Raw genomic sequence first — 17,412 nt, forward strand, 5'->3', positions numbered from 1 at the left:
GCAGGGTAGTTTGTGCAGGTGTGAAGGGGGGGAGTTGTACAGGTGTAAAGGGGCGTGGAGGATTGTGCAGGTGTGAAGGGGGGGAGTTGTGTAGGTGTGAAGGGGCGAGGGGTTTGTGCTGGTGTGAAGGGGCGGGGGGGTTGTGCAGGTGTGAAGGGGCGGTGGGTTTGTGCAGGTGTGAAGGTGCGGGGGGATTGAGCAGGTGTGAAGGGGCAGGGCTTTCGTGCTGGTGTGAAGGGGCAGGGGGAGTTGTGTAGGTGTGAAGGGGCGGGGGGATTGTGCAGGTGTGAAGGGGCGGGGGGAGTTTGTGCAGGTGTGAAGGGGCGGGGGGAGTTGTGTAGGTGTGAAGGGGCGGGGGGATTGAGCAGGTGTGAAGGGGCGGGGGGATTGTGCAGGTGTGAAGTTGCGGGGGGGGATTGTGCAGGTGTGAAGTGGGGAGTTTGTGCAGGTGTGAAAGGGCGGGGGGAGTTGTGCAGGTGTGAAGGGGCGGGGGGGATTGTGCAGGTGTGAAGGGGCGGGGGGTTTGAGCAGGTGTGAAGGGGCGGGGGGGTTTGTGCAGGTGTGAAGCGATGGGTTGTGCAGGTGTGAAGGGGCGGGGGGAGTTTGTGCAGGTGTGAAGGTGCGGGGGGATTGAGCAGGTGTGAAGGGGCAGGGGGTTTCGTGCTGGTGTGAAGGGGCAGGGGGAGTTGTGCAGGTGTGAAGGGGCAGGGGGTTTGTGCAGGTGTGAATGTGCGGGGGGATTGAGCAGGTGTGAAGGGGCAGGGGTTTCGTGCTGGTGTGAAGGGGCAGGGGTTGTTGTGCAGGTGTGAATTTGCGGGGGGGATTTTGTACAGGTGTGAAGGAGCGGGGGGATTGAGCAGGTGTGAAGGGGCGGGGGGGAGTTTGTGCAGGTGTGAAGGGGCGGGGGGACTGAGCAGGTGTGAAGGGGCGGGGGGTTTGTGCAGGTGTGAAGGGGGGGTTTGTGCAGGTGTGAAGGGGCGGGGGGATTGTGCAGGTGTGAAGGGGCGGGGGGAGTTGAACAGGTGTGAAGGGGGGAGTTGTGCAGGTGTGAAGGGGTGGGGTGTTGGGCAGGTGTGAAGGGGGGAGTTGTGCAGGTGTGAAGGGGGGGAGTTGTACAGGTGTAAAGGGGCGGGGAGGATTGTGCAGGTGTGAAGGGGGGGAGTTGTGCAGGTGTGAAGGGGCGGGGGGGTTTGTGCAGGTGTGAAGGGGCGAGGGGTTTGTGCAGGTGTGAAGGGGCGGGGGAGTTGTGTAGGTGTGAAGGGGAGGGGGGTTTGTGCAGGTGTGAAGGTGGGGTTTGTGCAGGTGTGAAGGGGCGGGAGGATTGTGCAGGTGTGAAGGGGGGGTTTGTGCAGGTGTGAAGGGGCGGGGGGATTGTGCAGGTGTGAAGGGGCGGGGGGAGTTGTGTAGGTGTGAAGGGGCGGGAGGATTGAGCAGGTGTGAAGGGGCGGGGGGAGTTTGTGCAGGTGTGAAGGGGCAGGGGAGTTTTTGCAGGTGTGAAGGGGCGGGGGGAGTTGTGCAGGTGTGAAGGGGCGGGGGGAGTTTGTGCAGTGTGAAGGGGGGGAGTTTGTACTGGTGTGAAGGTGCGGGGGGATTGAGCAGGTGTGAAGGGGCAGGGGTTTCGTGCTGGTGTGAAGGGGCGGGGGGAGTTGTGCTCGTGTGAAGGGGCGGGGGGATTGTGCAGGTGTGAAGGGGCGGGGGGAGTTTGTGCAGGTGTGAAGGGGCGGGGGGAGTTGTGTAGGTGTGAAGGGGCGGGGGGATGGTGCAGGTGTGAAGGGGCGGGGGGAGTTTGTGCAGGTGTGAAGGGGCGGGGGGAGTTGTGTAGGTGTGAAGGGGCGGGGGGATTGTGCAGGTGTGAAGGAGCGGGGGGAGTTTGTGCAGGTGTGAAGGTGCGGGGGGATTGAGCATGTGTGAAGGGGCGGGGGGAGTTGTGTAGGTGTGAAGGGGAGGGGGGTTTGTGCAGGTGTGAAGGGGCGGGAGGATTGAGCAGGTGTGAAGAAGCGGGGGGATTGAGCAGGTGTGAAGGGGCGAGGGGATTGAGCAGGTGTGAAGGGGCGGGGGGATTGAGCAGGTGTGAAGAAGCGGGGGGATTGAGCAGGTGTGAAGGGGCAGGGGGATTGAGCAGGTGTGAAGTGGCGGGGGGTTTGTGCAGGTGTGAAGGGGCAGGGGGAGTTGTGCAGGTGTGAAGGGGCGAGGGGAGTTGTGCAGGTGTGAAGGGGGGGAGTTGTGCAGGTGTGAAGGGGTGGGGGGATTGAGCAGGTGTGAAGGGGCAGGGGTTTCGTGCTGGTGTGAAGGGGCGGGGAGTTGTGCAGGTGTGAAGTTGCGGGGGGGATTTTGTACAGGTGTGAAGGGGCGGGGGGAGTTTGTGCAGGTTTGAAGCGGCGGGGGGATTGAGCAGGTGTGAAGGGGCGGGGGGATTGAGCAGGTGTGAAGGGGCGGGGGGATTGAGCAGGTGTGAAGGGGCGGGGGGTTTGTGCAGGTGTGAAGGGGCGGGGGGATTGAGCAGGTGTGAAGGGGCGGGGGGATTGAGCAGGTGTGAAGGGGCGACGGGATTGAGCACGTGTGAAGTTGCGGGGAGGGTTTGTGCAGGTGTGAAGGGGCGGGGGGGATTGAGCAGCTGTGAAGGGGCGGGGGGAGTTGTGCAGGTGTGAAGGGGCGGGGGGAGTTGTGCAGGTGTGAAGTGGTGGGGGTATTGAGCAGGTGTGAAGGGGCGGGGCTTTGTGCAGGTGTGAAGGGGCGACGGGATTGAGCAGGTGTGAAGGGGCAGGGGGTTTATGCAGGTGTGAAGGGGGGGTTTGTGCAGGTGTGAAGGGGGGGTTTGTGCAGGTGTGAAGGGGCGGGGGGTTTGTGCAGGTGTGAAGGGGGGGTTTGTGCAGGTGTGAAGGGGCGGGGGGAGTTGAACAGGTGTGAAGGGGGGAGTTGTGCAGGTGTGAAGGGGTGGGGTGTTGTGCAGGTGTGAAGGGGGGCAGTTGTGCAGGTGTAAATGGGCGGGGGGGATTGTGCAGGTGTGAAGGGGGGGAGTTGTGCAGGTGTGAAGGGGCGGGGGGTTTTGTGCAGGTGTGAAGGGGCGAGGGGTTTGTGCAGGTGTGAAGCGATGAGTTGTGCAGGTGTGAAGGGGCGGGGGGAGTTTGTGCAGTGTGAAGGGGGGGAGTTGTGCTGGTGTGAAGGTGCGGGGGGATTGAGCAGGTGTGAAGAGGCAGGGGTTTCGTGCTGGTGTGAAGGGGCAGGGGGAGTTGTGTAGGTGTGAAGGGGTGGGGGATTGTGCAGGTGTGAAGGGGCGGGGGGAGTTTGTGCAGGTGTGAAGGTGCGGGGGGATTGAGCAGGTGTGAAGGGGCAGGGGTTTCGTGCTGGTGTGAAGGGGCAGGGGGAGTTGTGTAGGTGTGAAGGGGCGGGGGGATTGTGCAGGTGTGAAGGGGCGGGGGGAGTTTGTGCAGGTGTGAAGGAGCGGGGGGATTGAGCAGGTGTGAAGTTGCGGGGAGGGTTTGTGCAGGTGTGAAGGGGCGGGGGCTTTGTGCAGTTGTGAAGGGGCGACGGGATTGAGCAGGTGTGAAGGGGCAGGGGGTTTGTGCAGGTGTGAAGGGACGGGGGGTTTGTGCAGGTGTGAAGGGGGGGTTTGTGCAGGTGTGAAGGGGCGGGGGGATTGTGCAGGTGTGAAGGGGTGGGGTGTTGGGCAGGTGTGAAGGGGCAGGGTAGCTTGTGCAGGTGTCAAGGGGGGGAGTTGTGCAGGTGTAAAGGGGCGGGGGGGATTGTGCAGGTGTGAAGGGGGGGAGTTGTGCAGGTGTGAAGGGGCGGGGGGGTTTGTGCAGGTGTGAAGGGGTGAGGGGTTTGTGCAGGTGTGAAGGGGCGGGGGTGTTGTGCAGGTGTGAAGGGGCAGGGGGATTGTGCATGAGTGAAGTTGCGGGGGGATTGTGCAGGTGTGAAGGGGCGGGGGGATTGTGCAGGTGTGAAGTTGCGGGGGGAGTTTGTGCAGGTGTGAAGGGGCGGTGGGTTTGTGCAGGTGTGAAGGGGCGGTGGGTTTGTGCAGGTGTGAAGCGATGAGTTGTGCAGGTGTGAAGGGGCGCGGGGTTTGTGCAGGTGTGAAGGGGCGGGGGGATTGTGCAGGTGTGAAGGGGCGGGGGGAGTTGTGTAGGTGTGAAGGGGAGGGGGGTTTGTGCAGGTGTTTAGGGGGGGTTTGTGCAGGTGTGAAGGGACGGGGGGATTGTGCAGGTGTGAAGGGGGGGTTTGTGCAGGTGTGAAGGGGCGGGGGGATTGTGCAGGTGTGAAGGGGGGGTTTGTGCAGGTGTGAAGGGGGGGTTTGTGCAGTTGTGAAGGGGCGGGGGGAGTTGAACAGGTGTGAAAGGGGGAGTTGTGCAGGTGTGAAGGGGTGGGGTGTTGGGCAGGTGTGAAGGGGCAGGGTAGTTTGTGCAGGTGTGAAGGGGGGGGAGTTGTACAGGTGTAAAGGGGCGGGGAGGATTGTGCAGGTGTGAAGGGGGGGAGTTGTGCAGGTGTGAAGGGGCGGGGGGGTTTGTGCAGGTGTGAAGGGGCGAGGGGTTTGTGCAGGTGTGAAGGGGCGGGGGGGTTGTGCAGGTGTGAAGGGGCGGTGGGTTTGTGCAGGTGTAAAGCGATGAGTTGTGCAGGTGTGAAGGGGCGGGGGGAGTTTGAGCAGGTGTGAAGGGGCAGGGGTTTCGTGCTGGTGTGAAGGGGCAGGGGGAGTTGTGTAGGTGTGAAGGGGAGGGGGGATTGTGCAGGTGTGAAGGGGCAGGGGTTTCGTGCTGGTGTGAAGGGGCAGGGGGAGTTGTGTAGGTGTGAAGGGGAGGGGGGTTTGTGCAGGTGTGAAGGGGCGGGGGGATTGAGCAGGTGTGAAGAAGCGGGGGGATTGAGCAGGTGTGAAGGGGCGGGGGGATTGAGCAGGTGTGAAGGGGCGAGGGGATTGAGCAGGTGTGAAGTTGCGGGGGGGGTTTGTGCAGGTGTGAAGGGGCGGGGGAGTTTTTGCAGGTGTGAAGGGGCAGGGGGGGATTGAGCAGCTGTGAAGTGGCAGGGGGAGTTGTGCAGGTGTGAAGGGGCGGGGGGAGTTGTGCAGGTGTGAAGGGGCAGGGGTTTCGTGCTGGTGTGAAGAGGCGGGGGAGCTGTGCAGGTGTGAAGTTGCGGGGGGGATTTTGTACAGGTGTGAAGGGGCGGGGGGAGTTTGTGCAGGTTTGAAGCGGCGGGGGGAGTTTGTGCAGGTGTGAAGGAGCGGGGGGATTGAGCAGGTGTGAAGTTGCGGGGAGGGTTTGTGCAGGTGTGAAGGGGCGGGGGGATTGAGCAGGTGTGAAGGGGCGGGGGGAGTTGTGCAGGTGTGAAGGGGCGGGGGGATTGAGCAGGTGTGAAGGGGCGGGGGGAGTTGTGTAGGTGTGAAGGGGCGGGGGGATTGAGCAGGTGTGAAGTTGCGGGGAGGGTTTGTGCAGGTGTGAAGGGGCGGGGGGATTGAGCAGGTGTGAAGGGGCGGGGGTTTGTGCAGGCGTGAAGGGGGGAGTTGTGTAGGTGTGAAGGGGGGGATTGAGCAGGTGTGAAGGGGCGGGGGGATTGAGCAGGTGTGAAGGGGCGGGGGGATTGAGCAGGTGTGAAGGGGCGACGGGATTGAGCAGGTGTGAAGGGGCGGGGGTTTGTGCAGGTGTGGAGGGGGGGTTTGTGCAGGTGTGAAGGGGCGGGGGGATTGTGCAGGTGTGAAGGGGCGGGGGGAGTTGAACAGGTGTGAAGGGGGGAGTTGTGCAGGTGTGAAGGGGTGGGGTGTTGGGCAGGTGTGAAGGGGCTGGGTAGCTTGTGCAGGTGTGAAGGGGGGGAGTTGTGCAGGTGTAAAGGGGCGGGGGGGATTGTGCAGGTGTGAAGGGGGGGAGTTGTGCAGGTGTGAAGGGGCGGGGGGGTTTGTGCAGGTGTGAAGGGGCGAGGGGTTTGTGCAGGTGTGAAGGGGCGGGGGTGTTGTGCAGGTGTGAAGGGGCAGGGGGATTGTGCATGAGTGAAGTTGCGGGGGGATTGTGCAGGTGTGAAGGGGCGGGGGGATTGTGCAGGTGTGAAGTTGCGGGGGGAGTTTGTGCAGGTGTGAAGGGGCGGTGGGTTTGTGCAGGTGTGAAGGGGCGGTGGGTTTGTGCAGGTGTGAAGCGATGAGTTGTGCAGGTGTGAAGGGGCGGGGGGAGTTTGTGCAGTGTGAAGGGGGGGAGTTGTGCTGGTGTGAAGGTGCGGGGGGATTGAGCAGGTGTGAAGGGGCAGGGGTTTCGTGCTGGTGTTAAGGGGCAGGGGGAGTTGTGTAGGTGTGAAGGGGCGGGGGGTTTGTGCAGGTGTGAAGGGGCGGGGGGATTGAGCAGGTGTGAAGGGGCAGGGGGATTGAGCAGGTGTGAAGGGGCGAGGGGATTGAGCAGGTGTGAAGAAGCGGGGGAATTGAGCAGGTGTGAAGGGGCGGGGGGATTGAGCAGGTGTGAAGTTGCGGGGAGGGTTTGTGCAGGTGTGAAGGGGCGGGGGGAGTTGTGCAGGTGTGAAGGGGCGGGGGGATTGAGCAGGTGTGAAGGGGCGGGGGCTTTGTGCAGTTGTGAAGGGGCGACGGGATTGAGCAGGTGTGAAGGGGCAGGGGGTTTGTGCAGGTGTGAAGGGGCGGGGGGTTTGTGCAGGTGTGAAGGGGGGGTTTGTGCAGGTGTGTAGGGGCGGGGGGTTTGTGCAGGTGTGGAGGGGGGGTTTGTGCAGGTGTGAAGGGGCGGGGTGAGTTGTGCAGGTGTGAAGGGGGGGAGTTGTGCAGGTGTAAAGGGGCGGGGGGGATTGTGCAGGTGTGAAGGGGGGGAGTTGTGCAGGTGTAAAGGGGCGGGGGGGATTGTGCAGGTGTGAAGGGGGGGAGTTGTGCAGGTGTGAAGGGGCGGGGGGGGTTTGTGCAGGTGTGAAGGGGCGAGGGGTTTGTGCAGGTGTGAAGGGGCGGGGGGGTTTGTGCAGGTGTGAAGGGGTGAGGGGTTTGTGCAGGTGTGAAGGGGCGGGGGTGTTGTGCAGGTGTGAAGGGGCAGGGGGATTGTGCATGAGTGAAGTTGCGGGGGGATTGTGCAGGTGTGAAGGGGCGGGGGGATTGTGCAGGTGTGAAGTTGCGGGGGGAGTTTGTACAGGTGTGAAGGGGCGGTGGGTTTGTGCAGGTGTGAAGGGGCGGTGGGTTTGTGCAGGTGTGAAGCGATGAGTTGTGCAGGTGTGAAGGGGCGGGGGGAGTTTGTGCAGTGTGAAGGGGGGGAGTTGTGCTGGTGTGAAGGTGCAGGGGGATTGAGCAGGTGTGAAGGGGCAGGGGTTTCGTGCTGGTGTGAAGGGGCAGGGGGAGTTGTGTAGGTGTGAAGGGGCGGGGGGATTGTGCAGGTGTGAAGGGGGGGTTTGTGCAGGTGTGAAGGGGCGGGGTGTTTGTGCAGGTGTGAAGGGGGGGTTTGTGCAGGTGTGAAGGGGCGGGGGGAGTTGAACAGGTGTGAAGGGGGGAGTTGTGCAGGTGTGAAGGGGTGGGGTGTTGGGCAGGTGTGAAGGGGCAGGGTAGCTTGTTCAGGTGTGAAGGGGGGGAGTTGTGCAGGTGTAAAGGGGCGGGGGGGATTGTGCAGGTGTGAAGGGGGGGAGTTGTGCAGGTGTGAAGGGGCGGAGGGTTTTGTGCAGGTGTGAAGGGGCGAGGGGTTTGTGCAGGTGTGAAGGGGCGGGGGTTTGTGCAGGTGTGAAGGGGCAGGGGGATTGTGCAGGTGTGAAGTTGCGGGGGGATTGTGCAGTTGTGAAGGGGCGGGGGGATTGTGCAGGTGTGAAGTTGCGGGGGGAGTTTGTGCAGGTGTGAAGGGGCGGGGGGAGTTTGTGCAGTGTGAAGGGGCGGGGGGATTGTGCAGGTGTGAAGGGGCGGGGGGAGTTTGTGCAGGTGTGAAGGGGCGGGGGGAGTTGTGTAGGTGTGAAGGTGCGGGGGGATTGAGCAGGTGTGAAGGGGCAGGGGTTTCGTGCTGGTGTGAAGGGGCAGGGGGAGTTGTGTAGGTGTGAAGGGGCGGGGGGATTGTGCAGGTGTGAAGGGGCGGGGGGAGTTTGTGCAGGTGTGAAGGGGCAGGGGGAGTTGTGTAGGTGTGAAGGGGAGGGGGGTTTGTGCAGGTGTGAAGGGGCGGGGGGATTGAGCAGGTGTGAAGAAGCGGGGGGATTGAGCAGGTGTGAAGGGGCGGGGGTATTGAGCAGGTGTGAAGGGGCGAGGGGATTGAGCAGGTGTGAAGTTGCGGGGGGGGATTGTGCAGGTGTGAAGGGGCGGGGGAGTTTTTGCAGGTGTGAAGGGGCAGGGGGGGATTGAGCAGCTGTGAAGTGGCGGGGGGAGTTGTGCAGGTGTGAAGGGGCGGGGGGAGTTGTGCAGGTGTGAAGGGGCGGGGGGATTGAGCAGGTGTGAAGGGGCAGGGGTTTCGTGCTGGTGTGAAGGGGCAGGGGGAGTTGTGCAGGTGTGAAGTTGCGGGGGGGATTTTGTACAGGTGTGAAGGGGCGGGGGCAGTTTGTGCAGGTTTGAAGCGGCGGGGGGAGTTTGTGCAGGTGTGAAGGGGCGGGGGGATTGAGCAGGTGTGAAGGGGCGGGGGTAGTTTGTGCAGGTGTGAAGGGGCGGGGGGATTGAGCAGGTGTGAAGGGGCGGGGGTAGTTTGTGCAGGTGTGAAGGGGCGAGGGGATTGAGCAGGTGTGAAGGGGCGGGGGGATTGAGCAGGTGTGAAGGGGCGGGGGATTTGTGCAGGTGTGAAGGGGCGGGGGGATTGAGCAGGTGTGAAGGGGCCGGGGGATTGAGCAGGTGTGAAGGGGCGACGGGATTGAGCACGTGTGAAGTTGCGGGGAGGGTTTGTGCAGGTGTGAAGGGGCGGGGGGGATTGAGCAGCTGTGAAGGGGCGGGGGCAGTTGTGCAGGTGTGAAGGGGCGGGGGGAGTTGTGCAGGTGTGAAGTGGTGGGGGATTGAGCAGGTGTGAAGGGGCGGGGTCTTTGTGCAGGTGTGAAGGGGCGACGGGATTGAGCAGGTGTGAAGGGGCAGGGGGTTTGTGCAGGTGTGAAGGGGGGGTTTGTGCAGGTGTGAAGGGGGGGTTTGTGCAGGTGTGAAGGGGCGGGGGGTTTGTGCAGGTGTGAAGGGGGGGTTTGTGCAGGTGTGAAGGGGCGGGGGGAGTTGAACAGGTGTGAAGGGGGGAGTTGTGCAGGTGTGAAGGGGTGGGGTGTTGGGCAGGTGTGAAGGGGCAGGGTAGCTTGTGCAGGTGTGAAGGGGGGCAGTTGTGCAGGTGTAAAGGGGCGGGGAGGATTGTGCAGGTGTGAAGGGGGGAGTTGTGCAGGTGTGAAGGGGCGGGGGGTTTTGTGCAGGTGTCAAGGGGCGAGGGGTTTGTGCAGGTGTGAAGGGGCGGGGGGGTTGTGCAGGTGTGAAGTTGCGGGGGGATTGTGCAGGTGTGAAGGGGCGGGGGGATTGTGCAGGTGTGAAGTTGCGGGGGGAGTTTGTGCAGGTGTGAAGGGGCGGTGGGTTTGTGCAGGTGTGAAGCGATGAGTTGTGCAGGTGTGAAGGGGCGGGGGGAGTTTGTGCAGTGTGAAGGGGGGGAGTTGTGCTGGTGTGAAGGTGCGGGGGGATTGAGCAGGTGTGAAGGGGCAGGGGTTTCGTGCTGGTGTGAAGGGGCAGGGGGAGTTGTGTAGGTGTGAAGGGGCGGGGGGATTGTGCAGGTGTGAAGGGGCGGGGGGAGTTTGTGCAGGTGTGAAGGTGCGGGGGGATTGAGCAGGTGTGAAGGGGCAGGGGTTTCGTGCTGGTGTGAAGGGGCAGGGGGAGTTGTGTAGGTGTGAAGGGGCGGGGGGATTGTGCAGGTGTGAAGGGGCGGGGGGAGTTTGTGCAGGTGTGAAGAAGCGGGGGGATTGAGCAGGTGTGAAGGGGCGGGGGGATTGAGCAGGTGTGAAGGGGCGAGGGGATTGAGCAGGTGTGAAGTTGCGGGGGGGGGGGTTTGTGCAGGTGTGAAGGGGCGGGGGAGTTTTTGCAGGTGTGAAGGGGCAGGGGGGGATTGAGCAGCTGTGAAGTGGCGGGGGGAGTTGTGCAGGTGTGAAGGGGCGGGGGGAGTTGTGCAGGTGTGAAGGGGCGTGGGGATTGAGCAGGTGTGAAGGGGCAGGGGTTTCGTGCTGGTGTGAAGGGGCGGGGGAGTTGTGCAGGTGTGAAGTTGCGGGGGGGATTTTGTACAGGTGTGAAGGGGCGGGGGGATTTTGTGCAGGTTTGAAGCGGCGGGGGGAGTTTGTGCAGGTGTGAAGGGGCGGGGTGTTTGTGCAGGTGTGAAGGGGTGGGGGGATTGAGCAGGTGTGAAGGGGCGGGGGGATTGAGCAGGTGTGAAGGGGCGGGGGGATTGAGCAGGTGTGAAGGGGCGACGGGATTGAGCACGTGTGAAGTTGCGGGGAGGGTTTGTGCAGGTGTGAAGGGGCGGGGGGATTGAGCAGGTGTGAAGGGGCGGGGGGAGTTGTGCAGGTGTGAAGGGGCGGGGGGATTGAGCAGGTGTGAAGAGGCGGGGGCTTTGTGCAGGTGTGAAGGGGCGACGGGATTGAGCAGGTGTGAAGGGGCAGGGGGTTTGTGCAGGTGTGAAGGGGCGGGGTGTTTGTGCAGGTGTGAAGGGGGGTTTGTGCAGGTGTGAAGGGGCGGGGGGTTTGTGCAGGTGTGGAGGGGGGGTTTGTGCAGGTGTGAAGGGGCGGGGGGATTGTGCAGGTGTGAAGGGGCGGGGGGAGTTGAACAGGTGTGAAGGGGGGAGTTGTGCAGGTGTGAAGGGGTGGGGTGTTGGGCAGGTGTGAAGGGGCAGGGTAGCTTGTGCAGGTGTGAAGGGGGGGAGTTGTGCAGGTGTAAAGGGGCGGGGGGGATTGTGCAGGTGTGAAGGGGGGGAGTTGTGCAGGTGTGAAGGGGCGGGGGGGTTTGTGCAGGTGTGAAGGGGCGAGGGGTTTGTGCAGGTGTGAAGGGGCGGGGGTGTTGTGCAGGTGTGAAGGGGCAGGGGGATTGTGCATGTGTGAAGTTGCGGGGGGATTGTGCAGGTGTGAAGGGGCGGGGGGATTGTGCAGGTGTGAAGTTGCGGGGGGAGTTTGTGCAGGTGTGAAGGGGCGGTGGGTTTGTGCAGGTGTGAAGGGGCGGTGGGTTTGTGCAGGTGTGAAGCGATGAGTTGTGCAGGTGTGAAGGGGCGGGGGGAGTTTGTGCAGTGTGAAGGGGGGGAGTTGTGCTGGTGTGAAGGTGCGGGGGGATTGAGCAGGTGTGAAGGGGCAGGGGTTGCGTGCTGGTGTGAAGGGGCAGGGGGAGTTGTGTAGGTGTGAAGGGGCGGGGGGATTGTGTAGGTGTGAAGGGGTGGGGGGAGTTTGTGCAGGTGTGAAGGGGCGGGGGGAGTTGTGTAGGTGTGAAGGGGCGGGGGGATTGTGCAGGTGTGAAGGGGCGGGGGGAGTTTGTGCAGGTGTGAAGGGGCGGGGGGGGGTTGTGTAGGTGTGAAGGGGCAGGGGGGTTTGAGCAGGTGTGAAGGGGCAGGGGGTTTGTGCAGGTGTGAAGGTGCGGGGGGATTGAGCAGGTGTGAAGGGGCAGGGGTTTCGTGCTGGTGTGAAGGGGCAGGGGGAGTTGTGTATGTGTGAAGGGGCGGGGGGAGTTTGTGCAGGTGTGAAGGGGCGGGGGGAGTTGTGTAGGTGTGAAGGGGCGGGGGGATTGTGCAGGTGTGAAGGGGCGGGGGGAGTTTGTGCAGGTGTGAAGGGGCGGGGGGAGTTGTGTAGGTGTGAAGGGGAGGGGGGTTTGTGCAGGTGTGAAGGGGCGGGGGGATTGAGCAGGTGTGAAGAAGCGGTGGGATTGAGCAGGTGTGAAGGGGCGGGGGATTGAGCAGGTGTGAAGTTGCGGGGGGATTTTGTGCAGGTGTGAAGGGGCAGGGGAGTTTTTGCAGGTGTGAAGGGGCGGGGGGATTGTGCAGGTGTGAAGGGGCGGGGGGAGTTTGTGCAGTGTGAAGAGGGGGAGCTGTGCTGGTGTGAAGGTGCGGGGGGATTGAGCAAGTGTGAAGGGGCAGGGGTTTCGTGCTGGTGTGAAGGGACAGGGGGAGTTGTGTATGTGTGAAGGGGCGGGGGGATTGTGCAGGTGTGAAGGGGCGGGGGGAGTTTGTGCAGGTGTGAAGGGGCGGGGGGAGTTGTGTAGGTGTGAAGGTGCGGGGGGATTGAGCAGGTGTGAAGGGGCAGGGGTTTCGTGCTGGTGTGAAGGGGCAGGGGGAGTTGTGTAGGTGTGAAGGGGCGGGGGGATTGTGCAGGTGTGAAGGGGCGGGGGAGTTTTTGCAGGTGTGAAGGGGCAGGGGGGGATTGAGCAGCTGTGAAGTGGCGGGGGGAGTTGTGCAGGTGTGAAGGGGCGGGGGGAGTTGTGCAGGTGTGAAGGGGCGGGGGGATTGAGCAGGTGTGAAGGGGCAGGGGTTTCGTGCTGGTGTGAAGGGGCAGGGGGAGTTGTGCAGGTGTGAAGTTGCGGGGGGGATTTTGTACAGGTGTGAAGGGGCGGGGGGAGTTTGTGCAGGTTTGAAGCGGCGGGGGGAGTTTGTGCAGGTGTGAAGGGGCGGGGGGATTGAGCAGGTGTGAAGGGGCGGGGGTAGTTTGTGCAGGTGTGAAGGGGCGGGGGGATTGAGCAGGTGTGAAGGGGCGGGGGTAGTTTGTGCAGGTGTGAAGGGGCGAGGGGATTGAGCAGGTGTGAAGGGGCGGGGGGATTGAGCAGGTGTGAAGGGGCGGGGGATTTGTGCAGGTGTGAAGGGGCGGGGGGTTTGAGCACGTGTGAAGTTGCGGGGAGGGTTTGTGCAGGTGTGAAGGGGCGGGGGGGATTGAGCAGCTGTGAAGGGGCGGGGGCAGTTGTGCAGGTGTGAAGGGGCGGGGGGAGTTGTGCAGGTGTGAAGTGGTGGGGGATTGAGCAGGTGTGAAGGGGCGGGGGCTTTGTGCAGGTGTGAAGGGGCGACGGGATTGAGCAGGTGTGAAGGGGCAGGGGGTTTGTGCAGGTGTGAAGGGGGGGTTTGTGCAGGTGTGAAGGGGGGGTTTGTGCAGGTGTGAAGGGGCGGGGGGTTTGTGCAGGTGTGAAGGGGGGGTTTGTGCAGGTGTGAAGGGGTGGGGGGAGTTGAACAGGTGTGAAGGGGGGAGTTGTGCAGGTGTGAAGGGGTGGGGTGTTGGGCAGGTGTGAAGGGGCAGGGTAGCTTGTGCAGGTGTGAAGGGGGGCAGTTGTGCAGGTGTAAAGGGGCGGGGAGGATTGTGCAGGTGTGAAGGGGGGAGTTGTGCAGGTGTGAAGGGGCGGGGGGTTTTGTGCAGGTGTGAAGGGGCGAGGGGTTTGTGCAGGTGTGAAGGGGCGGGGGGGTTGTGCAGGTGTGAAGGGGCAGGGGGATTGTGCAGGTGTGAAGTTGCGGGGGGATTGTGCAGGTGTGAAGGGGCGGGGGGATTGTGCAGGTGTGAAGTTGCGGGGGGAGTTTGTGCAGGTGTGAAGGGGCGGTGGGTTTGTGCAGGTGTGAAGGGGCGGTGGGTTTGTGCAGGTGTGAAGCGATGAGTTGTGCAGGTGTGAAGGGGCGGGGGGAGTTTGTGCAGTGTGAAGGGGGGGAGTTGTGCTGGTGTGAAGGTGCGGGGGGATTGAGCAGGTGTGAAGGGGCAGGGGTTTCGTGCTGGTGTGAAGGGGCAGGGGGAGTTGTGTAGGTGTGAAGGGGCGGGGGGATTGTGCAGGTGTGAAGGGGCGGGGGGAGTTTGTGCAGGTGTGAAGAAGCGGGGGGATTGAGCAGGTGTGAAGGGGCGGGGGGATTGAGCAGGTGTGAAGGGGCGAGGGGATTGAGCAGGTGTGAAGTTGCGGGGGGGGGGTTTGTGCAGGTGTGAAGGGGCGGGGGAGTTTTTGCAGGTGTGAAGGGGCAGGGGGGGATTGAGCAGCTGTGAAGTGGCGGGGGGAGTTGTGCAGGTGTGAAGAGGCGGGGGGAGTTGTGCAGGTGTGAAGGGGCGTGGGGATTGAGCAGGTGTGAAGGGGCAGGGGTTTCGTGCTGGTGTGAAGGGGCGGGGGAGTTGTGCAGGTGTGAAGTTGCGGGGGGGATTTTGTACAGGTGTGAAGGGGCGGGGGGATTTTGTGCAGGTTTGAACCGGCGGGGGGAGTTTGTGCAGGTGTGAAGGGGCGGGGTGTTTGTGCAGGTGTGAAGGGGTGGGGGGATTGAGCAGGTGTGAAGGGGCGGGGGGATTGAGCAGGTGTGAAGGGGCGGGGGGATTGAGCAGGTGTGAAGGGGCGACGGGATTGAGCACGTGTGAAGTTGCGGGGAGGGTTTGTGCAGGTGTGAAGGGGCGGGGGGATTGAGCAGGTGTGAAGGGGCGGGGGGAGTTGTGCAGGTGTGAAGGGGCGGGGGGATTGAGCAGGTGTGAAGAGGCGGGGGCTTTGTGCAGGTGTGAAGGGGCGACGGGATTGAGCAGGTGTGAAGGGGCAGGGGGTTTGTGCAGGTGTGAAGGGGCGGGGGATTGAGCAGGTGTGAAGGGGCAGGGGGTTTGTGCAGGTGTGAAGGGGGGTTTGTGCAGGTGTGAAGGGGCGGGGTGTTTGTGCAGGTGTGAAGGGGGGTTTGTGCAGGTGTGAAGGGGCGGGGGGTTTGTGCAGGTGTGGAGGGGGGGTTTGTGCAGGTGTGAAGGGGCGGGGGGATTGTGCAGGTGTGAAGGGGCGGGGGGAGTTGAACAGGTGTGAAGGGGGGAGTTGTGCAGGTGTGAAGGGGTGGGGTGTTGGGCAGGTGTGAAGGGGCAGGGTAGCTTGTGCAGGTGTGAAGGGGGGGAGTTGTGCAGGTGTAAAGGGGCGGGGGGGGATTGTGCAGGTGTGAAGGGGGGGAGTTGTGCAGGTGTGAAGGGGCGGGGGGGTTTGTGCAGGTGTGAAGGGGCGAGGGGTTTGTGCAGGTGTGAAGGGGCGGGGGTGTTGTGCAGGTGTGAAGGGGCAGGGGGATTGTGCATGTGTGAAGTTGCGGGGGGATTGTGCAGGTGTGAAGGGGCGGGGGGATTGTGCAGGTGTGAAGGGGCGGGGGGATTGTGCAGGTGTGAAGTTGCGGGGGGAGTTTGTGCAGGTGTGAAGGGGCGGTGGGTTTGTGCAGGTGTGAAGGGGCGGTGGGTTTGTGCAGGTGTGAAGCGATGAGTTGTGCAGGTGTGAAGGGGCGGGGGGAGTTTGTGCAGTGTGAAGGGGGGGAGTTGTGCTGGTGTGAAGGTGCGGGGGGATTGAGCAGGTGTGAAGGGGCAGGGGTTGCGTGCTGGTGTGAAGGGGCAGGGGGAGTTGTGTAGGTGTGAAGGGGCGGGGGGATTGTGCAGGTGTGAAGGGGCGGGGGGAGTTTGTGCAGGTGTGAAGGGGCAGGGGGAGTTGTGTAGGTGTGAAGGGGCGGGGGGATTGTGTAGGTGTGAAGGGGCGGGGGGAGTTTGTGCAGGTGTGAAGGGGCGGGGGGAGTTGTGTAGGTGTGAAGGGGTGGGGGGATTGTGCAGGTGTGAAGGGGCGGGGGGAGTTTGTGCAGGTGTGAAGCGGCGGGGGGAGTTTGTGCAGGTGTGAAGGGGCGGGGGGATTGAGCAGGTGTGAAGGGGCGGGGGTAGTTTGTGCAGGTGTGAAGGGGCGGGGGGATTGAGCAGGTGTGAAGGGGCGGGGGTAGTTTGTGCAGGTGTGAAGGGGCGAGGGGATTGAGCAGGTGTGAAGGGGCGGGGGGATTGAGCAGGTGTGAAGGGGCGGGGGATTTGTGCAGGTGTGAAGGGGCGGGGGGTTTGAGCACGTGTGAAGTTGCGGGGAGGGTTTGTGCAGGTGTGAAGGGGCGGGGGGGATTGAGCAGCTGTGAAGGGGCGGGGGCAGTTGTGCAGGTGTGAAGGGGCGGGGGGAGTTGTGCAGGTGTGAAGTGGTGGGGGATTGAGCAGGTGTGAAGGGGCGGGGGCTTTGTGCAGGTGTGAAGGGGCGACGGGATTGAGCAGGTGTGAAGGGGCAGGGGGTTTGTGCAGGTGTGAAGGGGGGGTTTGTGCAGGTGTGAAGGGGGGGTTTGTGCAGGTGTGAAGGGGCGGGGGGTTTGTGCAGGTGTGAAGGGGGGGTTTGTGCAGGTGTGAAGGGGCGGGGGGAGTTGAACAGGTGTGAAGGGGGGAGTTGTGCAGGTGTGAAGGGGTGGGGTGTTGGGCAGGTGTGAAGGGGCAGGGTAGCTTGTGCAGGTGTGAAGGGGGGCAGTTGTGCAGGTGTAAAGGGGCGGGGAGGATTGTGCAGGTGTGAAGGGGGGAGTTGTGCAGGTGTGAAGGGGCAGGGGGATTGTGCAGGTGTGAAGTTGCGGGGGGATTGTGCAGGTGTGAAGGGGCGGGGGGATTGTGCAGGTGTGAAGTTGCGGGGGGAGTTTGTGCAGGTGTGAAGGGGCGGTGGGTTTGTGCAGGTGTGAAGGGGCGGTGGGTTTGTGCAGGTGTGAAGCGATGAGTTGTGCAGGTGTGAAGGGGCGGGGGGAGTTTGTGCAGTGTGAAGGGGGGGAGTTGTGCTGGTGTGAAGGTGCGGGGGGATTGAGCAGGTGTGAAGGGGCAGGGGTTTCGTGCTGGTGTGAAGGGGCAGGGGGAGTTGTGTAGGTGTGAAGGGGCGGGGGGATTGTGCAGGTGTGAAGGGGCGGGGGGAGTTTGTGCAGGTGTGAAGGTGCGGGGGGATTGAGCAGGTGTGAAGGGGCAGGGGTTTCGTGCTGGTGTGAAGGGGCAGGGGGAGTTGTGTAGGTGTGAAGGGGCGGGGGGATTGTGCAGGTGTGAAGGGGCGGGGGGAGTTTGTGCAGGTGTGAAGAAGCGGGGGGATTGAGCAGGTGTGAAGGGGCGGGGGGATTGAGCAGGTGTGAAGGGGCGAGGGGATTGAGCAGGTGTGAAGTTGCGGGGGGGGGGTTTGTGCAGGTGTGAAGGGGCGGGGGAGTTTTTGCAGGTGTGAAGGGGCAGGGGGGGATTGAGCAGCTGTGAAGTGGCGGGGGGAGTTGTGCAGGTGTGAAGAGGCGGGGGGAGTTGTGCAGGTGTGAAGGGGCGTGGGGATTGAGCAGGTGTGAAGGGGCAGGGGTTTCGTGCTGGTGTGAAGGGGCGGGGGAGTTGTGCAGGTGTGAAGTTGCGGGGGGGATTTTGTACAGGTGTGAAGGGGCGGGGGGATTTTGTGCAGGTTTGAAGCGGCGGGGGGAGTTTGTGCAGGTGTGAAGGGGCGGGGTGTTTGTGCAGGTGTGAAGGGGTGGGGGGATTGAGCAGGTGTGAAGGGGCGGGGGGATTGAGCAGGTGTGAAGGGGCGGGGGGATTGAGCAGGTGTGAAGGGGCGACGGGATTGAGCACGTGTGAAGTTGCGGGGAGGGTTTGTGCAGGTGTGAAGGGGCGGGGGGATTGAGCAGGTGTGAAGGGGCGGGGGGAGTTGTGCAGGTGTGAAGGGGCGGGGGGATTGAGCAGGTGTGAAGAGGCGGGGGCTTTGTGCAGGTGTGAAGGGGCGACGGGATTGAGCAGGTGTGAAGGGGCAGGGGGTTTGTGCAGGTGTGA

The sequence above is a fragment of the Carcharodon carcharias genome, chromosome 31 (assembly GCF_017639515.1).
Source record: "Carcharodon carcharias isolate sCarCar2 chromosome 31, sCarCar2.pri, whole genome shotgun sequence".
In the NCBI taxonomy this organism is placed as follows: Eukaryota; Metazoa; Chordata; class Chondrichthyes; order Lamniformes; family Lamnidae; genus Carcharodon; species Carcharodon carcharias.